Source organism: Hakea prostrata, chromosome 1, assembly GCF_041222555.1.
Source record: "Hakea prostrata isolate BN-2017 chromosome 1, UWA_Hpros_2, whole genome shotgun sequence".
Taxonomy (NCBI): Eukaryota; Viridiplantae; Streptophyta; class Magnoliopsida; order Proteales; family Proteaceae; genus Hakea; species Hakea prostrata.
This window is the reverse complement of record NC_142600.1, coordinates 23,483,930-23,495,207: the sequence shown is the minus strand read 5'-3', so window position 1 is coordinate 23,495,207 and position 11,278 is coordinate 23,483,930. Positions and strand designations below refer to the sequence as shown.

The following is an 11,278-nucleotide window of genomic DNA, read 5'->3' as shown; positions in this document are numbered from 1 at the left end:
TTTACTTCATCCAGTTTGAAAAAATAATAACGCCTTGATGATTACGGTGTCTTTTATTTGATTTGCTGCGTAAGTTTGTAGCAATTGCTTAGTGACTAGTCAAAGTCCATTTAATTTGTTTGGATTCTCTTTCTTTCGTTTTCGTTTCCCAGCTGTGACATTGTCATTGATTTTTGATCTATAAATACTCCACTATGAAGCACAGAAGTGCAGATTAAACCAGAGCTAAGTAAGGAGATTTGGCTTCTTGTTCCGTCATAACAAGGTGTGCCATCATGTTTCAGCTTGAGTTCTCAGCTTCTATTCTACTATTTGTCGTCCCAGTTTTCCTCTTCTTCGTAAAAACCACCTACTCTCAACTGCGAAAGAACAAGTCTTCAGCTTCATCAACTCAATCCACCAAATTCCCCAAGTCATATCCACTGTTGGGCGCCTCCATCGCCATTGCTGCAAACCAAGAACGGTTTAACCAGTGGGCTACCGAACTTATTCAAGAAAGTCCCAATGGAAACATCCTTCTAGACCGTCCTCTTGGCCATCTTCAGCATGTAACCGTTAACCCAGCCAACGTCCAACACATCCTCAAGAACGAATTCTACCTCTACCCAAAGGGAGACTTCTTCAGAGACACCCTTACCAACTTCCTTGGCGATGGCATCTTTAATGCTGATGCCGATAACTGGAGGTTTCAGAGACAGATTTCCAGCCATGAATTCAACACCAAATCTCTCCGCAAGTTCATCGAAACAGTCGTGGAAGACGAGATCTTCGACCGTCTCCTTCCTCTCCTTGCTGATGCTGCAGCTAATAATTATGTTCTTGACCTACAAGACATCCTCCAGAGGTTTACGTTCGATAACGTTTGCAGAATTGCTTTTGGGTATGACCCAGCGACCCTGTCTCCATCATTCCCACAGCCGGTATCAGAATTCGCCGAGGCATTCGAAGCTGCAACCCAGTTGAGCAGCGAGAGGTTTCACTACGTATTCCCACCTTTGTGGAAGCTTAAACGAGCACTTGATATTGGGTCTGAGAAACGCCTAAAAAAAGCCAACGCAACAGTACGTGAATTCGCAACCAAGGTTGTAAGAGAAAAGAAAAGAGAACTGAAAGAGAAATCTTCACTAGAAACACAGGACCTCCTCTCCAGAATCTTGAACTCTGGCCACTCTGATGAACGTTTTGCCACAGATATGGTGATCAGCTTTATCTTGGCTGGCAGGGACACCACGTCGGCAGCCTTGATATGGTTCTTCCTGTTGGTTCATCGCAACCCTCGTGTTGAAGAGGAGTTGATGAAAGAGTTGAAGGAGATGCCAGAATCACTTGATTATGACGACGTGAAGCATGTAATCTACACCCATGCAGCCATATGTGAAACCATGAGGTTGTATCCTCCGGTTCCCAACGACACAAAATTCGCAGCGGCCGACAATCATCTGCCGGACGGTACCTTTGTGAAGAAGGGAGCTGGGGTTACATACTTCCCCTATGCCATGGGAAGGATGGAGAAGATATGGGGCAAAGACTGTCTCGAGTTTCTGCCTGAAAGGTGGCTTCAGAAGGAGGATGACAATAAGGTGAAGTTTCTGGGAAAAGATCCATACACATATCCAGTGTTCCAAGCAGGTCCCAGGGTGTGCTTGGGGAAAGACATGGCTTTCTTGCAGATGCAGAGGATAGTGGTAGGTGTGATGCAAAAGTATCGGGTGGTGCCCGCCCAGAAGGACTTCGATCCTCTTTTTGTTTCTTACTTGTCCTCCAAGATGAAAGGTGGTTTCCCAGTAAGGATCGAGGAGAGGAAGTAACAGTGAAGATCAATCAAGCCTTTTACCTAGCTTTCTGGCTATATCTGTAGTTTGGGTAACTTCTTCTTCTCTCTTTTGTGTTATGTAGAAGGAAGAAAGCAAGACTTTTCTGTTTGTACTTTGTATGTAATACACTAATGCCTCTAAGTTTTCGCTTTAGAAATAATACCCAAGTTTGTTTGGGAGAAAAGTAAATAAAGAAGGGAATGGGAATTAAAATTAAAAAGAAAATGTCATTTATCTTATTTGCAAATTATTTGAAATCACCTGAAATATTATTTTATATTGCTTCAAAATCACACTTATTTGGAAAAGGACGTGGAACCAGGTGGAGCCTCTACGGCTCTACTTGGTCTCCGGACGCGGTGGACACTGTAAAAGTTGACTCCAAGACGCAAAGTGAACGGTAAGGTTTGTCCACCAAGCACGGAACACAGAATCCACAAAGTCTCTCTCTCTCTCCTTGGAAAATGGAGTAGTTCAATAATACTTAAGGTCGACCAGCTTGATTTGCCATATCCAGCCATTTGTTTTGTTTTATGCATGTCGCGTCTCGCGTGGGTCCATCAACTCAAGGGTTTCGGCAGCTGGTGGTGGTGGACACATGTTTATCAAATTTAGTTGGAGTGCTTATCATTTAGTGTACTCTATGAGGATGCGTTCTTAGCAAAAGTGGGGGTGAAAAAAAAATAGAAAAAAAAAATATGTGGGCGCCATGTGTAGTGTGGTAAGGGAGAAAAAAAGAAAAGGAAAGTGTAAAAAAATGTTAATTATGAATCTCACATTTCATTTTTCTACACTTTTTCATAGAGTCCAACACATTTTGTGAGGTTTTGAAAAGGTTTGGGAAGGAAAGCTGAGTTACCATTTCATAAGACAAGTTTATTTAATTTGAGGAAATTTGTTTCTAACTTTCCCACCCCAAATAATCAAACAATCTACACATTCAGGATTTAAAGAAAAAGTAAAAAATTTGTTTTTTTCAAGAATTTCCCACCCCACCTTTATTCCAACAAACAAACGCAGCCTAAATGAATGATTAATAGATCGGAGTTATTTAGAAGTGAGGCTCCAAGAATTTCAGATGAGAGAGAAAATTTTGATGATGGCTAAAATTTGCAGCTACTAGAACAAGGGGAGGACCTCGATCTGCTTAGAGGGGTGTTACGCAAGTTTTCTAAATTTGGATAGGAAGGAGTGATAAATTTGGTAGGAAATTTGATAGAAACCTCTATTGTTATTCAACCTTCGATGCTTATAAGCTGTTAGATGTATCTGGGTTTCACGAGGAAAACACGGATGGTGAAGTGGATTCCAAAGCTTTTGATTTTGAAAATTTAGAAAATTTTGTAAGTGATAGAGTTGTAGCCACGTTGCCAATAGAGGAGGCCCACATAAAATAAGTTGCACATGAGGATTCACAGAATTTGGTTTCTGGGGAGAACTTTGAATCTACCATGTATCAAATTGAGGGGCCATGAGGAAGATATGGATGATGAAATAGATTCAATAGTTGTAAAATTTGATAATTCAAAATTTTTTGAAAATAATATAGTGGTAGACACATTACCAAAAGAGAGAGCCCATACAAAACAATTTGTACAAAGAGGGGATTCTCAAAATTCTATTTCTAGGGAAAACTTGGAATCTACAAAAAATTCAATTGAGGGGGCCCACATGGAGGCTCCTCTAGATATGGAGAGTGAGTTGACCATTAATAAAGTGTCTAGCTCTTGATTTAAGGGTTGGTCCAATAGTTCGATTGGTTGTTGTGTGAAGCCAAGACGTTCTGGAACGAATTATGGGATTAACCGATGGAAAAAAATGGGCGACTTGGAAGGCAAGGGGGAAGGAATCAACCTCTCTTGCTGTTTGTGGGTCTAGATGATGAAAATGAGATCTCAAACTATATGCAAATGGAGATTGCTTTTGAAGAAATTACAAAAGTTGACAAACTCTTGGTGGAGAAAGCCACCTACATGAGTAGAGTCTAGGGAACAATGTTCCTAAAATTAAATTTACTTTTACTATTCTATTGTAATAGATGTTGTTTGGCAGTCACAATCACGAGATTCTATTGAAATATTCGGGATTGTTACCAAGAAGGTAGGGATCATAAAATATCGCCGATATCTCGGCGATATTTAAAATTATTCCATTTAAATTCTCTTACCTAGTCACATTTAATATGTTACCTTATGAAGCCTACATCATTAGGACATAATTGGAACGATTATCAAATCACTCTGAAGATTCTTTTATAAGATTCATTAATAATTTAAATTGTTTCCATAAATTATTTCATGTATGCACTCTTCCCTAATCACATTTGGCATGTTGACTTTGATAATTTAAATTATTTCTTAATAAATATTTCCATTTAAATCTCCTGCCAAGCCACATTTAACGTGTTACCTTCTAAGGCCTAAATCATTCGGACATAGTTGGAATGATTAACCTGTTTGGTTACATGAGTCTGGAGATTTCAAATATCTAGAGATTTCAAATCTAGAGATTTCAAATCTGTAGAGTCATAATTTATAAAATTAAATGTTTGGTTGTGGAATGAAATATGTGGATTCATCCTAAAAAACTATTTGTTCGACGTGATTTTTTGTGAATGTGCAAATGTATAACTTTTTTGAAATCTCTGGATTTCACCCCTTACCCATAAATCTACAAATTCACGTTTTTAGTGTAAAAAGAAGAATCTCTAGATTTCATGAATCGAAGATTTTACAACGCGGGTATAATTCTCGTTCATGATCCGATTTCAATCTCGATTCAAGTAACCAAACAGGCCCTTACAAAATCTCTTTATAATTTAAATTGTTTCCATAAATTATTTCATATATATACTCTTCCCTAACCACATTTAGCATGTTGACTTTTGAGGACTAGATCACTAGAATATAGTTGGTAAGATTGCTCATTAATCTTAAAGATTTTGCTATAAAAAGTTTTCCTATTTATAAGTTATTCTATGTTGATTCTCCTCCCAATTACATTTAGCACATTAACTTTTGAGTTTTGAATCATTGTGATAAAATTGGTAAGATTGTGATAGAATCGCAAGAGAAATCGCCTAAAAAGTGCAAGAAATAGTATAAAAATCCCAAAAAAAAAAAATTAAAAAAATGGATTTTTCTGAAATATCGCCAAAAATCCATGGTCACAATGGTGTTTGTGTGTTCTAGTAACCTATTCATCAATGCAGTGGCTACAAACTTTTGTATACTTACAGTCTTCTCTTTCGAAATAAAGACTACAATGGGACACATTATTTCAATTGGAAAATTTTGTGACCTTTCCTTAGGTCCTCAATGGAGACTGGAACTGTTATACTTGTTCTCTAGATGGTCATAAGGGTGGTGTACCTCTCACCTAGAGGGATGTGGAACCTTTTTCGGAGTTTATCTCGGCCTTTAAGTTTCAAAGGCTCCCCCCCCCCCTCTCATGGTTTACATTTCACATGGACGAACAAGCAATCAGGCCTTCATCGAGTAGAGGGCATCTTAGACAGATACCTTTCCACCTCAGACGTGTTTGCTCTCTCTCTTGAAGCCGACGTAAAACATCTCACCTTCACCAACTCTAACCATGCGATATGCAAGTTCTGAATACTCACTTTTCAAGCATGCTGCTCTTCAAGGCCATTTAGATTTGAACATTTCTCAACTGAGGAAACATCGTACGATGATATAATTGCCACCAATTGGAATGCATCACTTAATCTACTGCATCTTCACAAGTGGTCAATAATTTGCAAACCTTATCCTAGTTCTTAAGTCCTGGAATAGAACCGTAGTAAAGCATCTGGAAACTCAAGAAAGCCATCTCAGATCTGAGTTGCAAGGCCACTACCTAACACCCTTACCAGATCGTTCACCCACTGGAACAACAAGGAGAGAGCCCATTGAAAGTCATCAACAAAGCCTTGATTCAAATTCAAATGAAATGGGAGCAAAAATGGAGCACTCAATGGTGTATAAATGGAGATCAAAACACGCGTTTTTTTTTCACCTTACAACCCTAAAGCGCAGATCAAGAAATCTAATCAGATCACTCACCAAGGCATGTATCTCACTGACCAAACACTTATCTCCCAGGCATTTCAACAGCATTTCTGACGTATCTATACCACAAGCAACACACATCCTCGAGGACTACTTCTCTGTTGTTCAAGGTCGTGTTTCTAGTGAGGATAGATCCATCTGCTTCAAACTATCACGCATAAATAGATCAAGGAATCAGTCTTTGCTGCAAACGGCCTCAAATCTCCAAGACCAGACGGCTTCCTGGATATTTTTTACCAACACTCTTGGAATGAGGTATCTCTTGACATATTTAAATTGGTAACTGAATTTTTCTCTTCTAATCACTTCAATCTGGCTATGAATCACACGTATATCTCACTAATTCCGAAAGTGGAAGCCCCTGTTATAGTAAGTGATTATCGGCCTATTAGCTTTTGCAATATGACCTATAAGATCATTTCAAAAGTATTGGTAAACAGATTAAAGCAAATATTGCCCTATTTAATCTCCTTTAAACAAAATGGGTTCATCAAAGGCCGCTACATCCAAGAACAACGTCTTGATTGCACATGAATTGATGCACAAAATTCATTCACACATGAAAAGAAAAAAGGAATAATGACAGTGAAATTGGATATGAGTAAAACTTATGATTGCCTAGAATGGAACTTCATTGAAACCATTACGGTTTCCTGCTCAATGGATTGGTTGGGTGATGCGTTGCATCACTTCTACCCAACTTATTGTGCTTGTTAATGGGTCGCCCCTACAAGCCTTTTTGCCATCTAGAGGCCTCCGCCAAGGGGACCCACTCTCTTCTTATCTATTTGTGCTCTATGCCGAGGTTCTCACTTCACACTTGAAGTCGCCATGCAAAAAAAAAAAAAAAAATCCGAGGTCTTCAACTCTCACTTTGAGGTGAACGCATCTCACATCTCGCATCTGCAGATGATTTAATAATGTTTTGGTAGGCTACCAATTCTGAAGCAAGAACCTTCTACTGCATTCTCGATGAGTATTGTTCATTTTAGGGGGAAAAAATAAATCTACAAAAAAACATAGCACGCTACAACCCAAGTACATCATCCAACATCAAATGCTTTCTTTACACACATTTTCACGTCACACCCACTATGGATTTGGACATTTACCTCGAGATTCCCCTCTTTCTTGGAAAGCTCAAAAGGAAACATTGCAAATCTCTTCTAAACATGAGTCAATCACAAACTACAACACTAGCGCACCCAACTCCTCTCGTTTGTAGGTAAAAAAGTCCTAATCCAATCAACTCTGTTGGCTATGCCATCTCATTTTATGTCTTGTTTCCAACTAACATCATCAATCACCACATCATTTGACAAGCTTACACGGGCTTTTTTCTGATCTAGTGAGAGCCTTAGTGATGTTCATACCATCTCTTGGGATGACATTTATCGACCTACTAGAGATGGACGGCTCAAGCTTAGAAAAACAGGAACATTTAACCTCACTCTTATGGCTCGAAAGGCATGGGAACTACTCACTCCTCATAACTCTCTTGGGGGTCGTCTAATGAAGCGTAAATCTTTCAAACATTACACTTTTCTTGAGGATAAGGTGGGCAACGGGGATGGAAGTCATTGATTTGGGCTCATGAGTTCCTTTACCAGGGTCTTTTTCTTCAAATAGGTAATGGAAATCAAGTTAGCTCTTGGCATCTTAATTGGGTACTAGACCAACCACTAGATCTTGGTTGCTTTCCCGCAACCTTGTTACCCTTAGAGGTGTTGGCTTTTATCAATTCACAGTCAGCTTCTTGGAACAGGGAAAAAGTGAACGCATGGTGGCCAGATGAGGTAGCAAAGAAAATTTTCAGCATACCTATTCTCATGCACTCACTAGCAGATTTTCTCATTTGGAAACACATCTCCATAGGTACATTCACTATTAGCTCTGCTTAATGGCAACTAACTCTCCTAGAGTTCCTTATGGTCTAACCACCTTTAATTGGCTCAAACTTTGGCATCTTCCTCTCCTATTGAGACTCATCTTCTTTTTGTGGAAAGCTATACATGAGAAACTTCCCACTGCTGACTTGTTAATTGAGTGCGGCTACAAGGTCCTTCAGTGTGTGCATTGCCTGTGGTCACCCTACCACTTCGGCACATCATATCTTTGTCCTTTGTCCTTTGCCCTTTCACCCTTCAACTATGGAACAACCTCCACCTTCATGGGATTCTTCACAACCCTTATCCCCACAACTCAAACTCCTGGTGTACCAAGTCTTCACACCCACACTCAAACCGCTCCCAACTCTTCTATACTCTAATCGCTCTTTGGGCCTTTTGGTGTTACTACACTTCCACGATTCATTCCTCCCAACAACCTCAATGTATGAGGCCCAACAACACTTGAATCGAACAATCGTAGAGTTCTCAACTCCAACTTGTATCACATCACCTACTAGGCCACCCACGCTTATTTGATGGGAACCCCCATGTCACCCTAACATCAAATTCAATGTGGAAATCCACACCTCTTAGGAATTGGCGGAGTCGCTCGAGATCATAATTTTCAAGTGATTTTTGCCTTTGGGTAAGGCACAGGATACCAAGAGTCCTTGGTGACCGAAGCACAAGCCATCTGGAAAGACCTTCTTTAGCCCTCGATCACCACATTTCTCACATTTACAGTGGAAAGTGATAATCAGATTCTTGAGTTTTCTCTCACCCACCCGACAGCTCACCCCACTTGGAAGATATCTCATCTGATCACTGATATTCTCCAATTGACTCATTCCTTCAATGAATGCTCATTTTCTCATGTGTGCAGAGAAGTCAATTTTGCAACAGACATATATACTTGTCAAAACAGCAACTAAGACTCAAGACTGATTTTTGTACCACCACTCCCCACCCCCCTTCTTGTCTTGGATTTTTCTTTTCGACTCTCTCTGTTGTAAACTTATTAGGTGTGATAAGGATGAGAAATCATGATTTCTCATCCTTTCCCTAATTAAACTTCCTTTTGATTTTGTTTTTGCTCAATAATATATCTCTGCTTTCAACTAAAAAAAAAAAAAAAAAAAAAAAAAAAAAGAGAGAGGATGTCATTCAACGTTCATTATTAAATTTTAAAATAATGGTCAAAATTTCCGATTTGACTAAAAAAAAAATAATAGTCACAATTTACGAGTAAATTTTTTAGGACAGTGTTGTCATATAATTATCACATTGGACGTATCTAGTCATAGGGTAGGGGGTGGAGGATATAAATGTCAAAACATGCATTAATTCGCATGTGGAGACATATAATTATGAATAGAGTCTCTACTCTCTACTACTTAGATTGCGTTTGTGGTCTTGTGGAGGGCTCTTATTATCAATTATAAAGGATTTCTTTTTAATTTATAAATTAATAATTGATTATTAATTACTTTGTGGATAGTGGTTCAATTTTAATTATCCAATTTAAATTAATTAAATAGGTTTTTGTTTTCCCTATTGATGCAATCCACTTTCTCGGTATTTGTATCACACTAGTATCTAATTAGTCTGAACCAATCAAGGAGAAACAAAGACTTACTTAAAAATAGACTCCAGGAGTAATTTGAAATTAAAGGAGGTATCTGAATTTCAAATATAATCCTCCTATTGAGATTATTTCCATTTGTCAAAATATTTTAAAGTTGAATTAATCCTTTGATTCTTGTCAATTCTATTATATTCCAAGGTCTGCAAATTGTGTTGCAGATTCCTTATTCAAAGATGACCTTACCAGTTGAACTCATGATTGAGTGGCCCTTATCTAATCCTCAGCTTCTCAATTATGTAAGGTAGATGTCATTGTTTATGGCCTTCTTCCAGATTTCCTTATATATATATATATATATATATATTTTTTTTTAATTAATAATAATAATAATAATAATAATAATAATAATAATAATAATAATAATAATAATAAAGTAAAACGTAAAAATATTGAGCCATACCAAGTTTAATGAGGTCTTTAGCTGCTCTATATTTTAGACTACAATCTCCCTACTCTTCATTTGACATTTTTGCAAGTACATGGACGATGATGTTGCGATGCTCAGTTCAACTACAGAAAGATAGTCTATCAATTACAGATTAAGGGGGAGAACGTACGGTAGAGTGGGATAATCTGTAATTTCCCTTTATTATTTGTTTATGTGTAATTAGACCATGGGTTGTATTTAGTTTAGTCTTGGTTTAGTTTCTTTGAGCTGGCCGTTTTGTTGTTGCTGGACCAAGGTTTATATATTATGGGGTTGGTTTGGTTCACTTTGGCATGTTCATTTTGGGTACATTTGGTTTTGAAGAATTCGACTGCAAAGAGCTCTGCGATAGGGTTTCTACTCTTCCTTTACTCCTTCGGCATCCATGGTGGTTTCGGCATGATTGACAATGGTTTTAGGCAGATCCTTGAGGGCTTTTGTTTCAATGTGTGTATACATCGTTCAACGACAATTTGTGAGTCCTTTGTAATTAATTTCTCTCTATAGTGGATTTGTACTCAAAGCTAAGCCCCGAGGATGTAGGCTATTGGTGATTCCCGTGGACAATCTTGGAGTCTCTCTCATTCTGTTTTGCTTTTAATTTCACAATAATCGAATCTGATAACCTAACATGTTCCTTATAACTGAATCTTGGTGTCTCTCTCATTCTGTTTTGCTTTTAATTTCACAATAATCGAACTTGATAACCTAACATGTTCCTTATAACTGATAAAGTTATTTCGATGTTGTTTTTCTTTTAACTTTTAATATAAATAACCTTTTAGCCAAAAAGAAAATACACATCCATGTTTATTATAAATGACAATTAGCCACTTAAATTTCTTATCATACTTTGCGATAATAATTTTTAACATGACTTTTGCTTTACTTTTTATATAAAAGGAATTTGTTGCAAAGTAATTAGAAAAATTCGACATATAACACCAAAACGTTTGAGATACAATGATGTATGGCCTATATAAGGCCATGCAAAGAAAATAATAATAAATGTTAAGAATTCCTCAATTTCATTTCTATGCAAATTATACTTCAAAATTTAAATGTCATTATAAGTTATCCGTGCCTTTTTATTTTGGAAACCATCAAAGGTAGTTAAAAATATATTGCCTATTGAGAAGGACATGTCAAGCCATGAATTCAAATAATTGACTTTTGGTATGAAATGGACAAATCTGCCTTTACCATTCCTCTTCTGTGGTCACAAATTCACAATTAACAGTTTAAAATTCTTCACATTAGGAAGCCATGCACGGACTTTTGCTATTAAACTCACAATTTTTCATTGGATTTTTTCTTTTGGTTTCTAATCGACTTTTCTTGTTGGATATGTCAAGGTTTTTTGTAGTTTTGTCTACCAAGATACTCATATGCACAAATACACAAAGTAGATAATGCAAAATATTGTCTACAAA

The 11,278-nt window shown here is 37.6% G+C and overlaps 1 pseudogene; it reads left to right on the top strand.

Annotated features, from left to right (window-relative positions):
* Positions 1-200: 200 nt before the first annotated feature.
* On the top strand, positions 201-2,048 carry LOC149028360 (cytochrome P450 94A1 pseudogene; annotated as a pseudogene).
* The last annotated feature ends 9,230 nt before the right edge of the window (positions 2,049-11,278 follow it).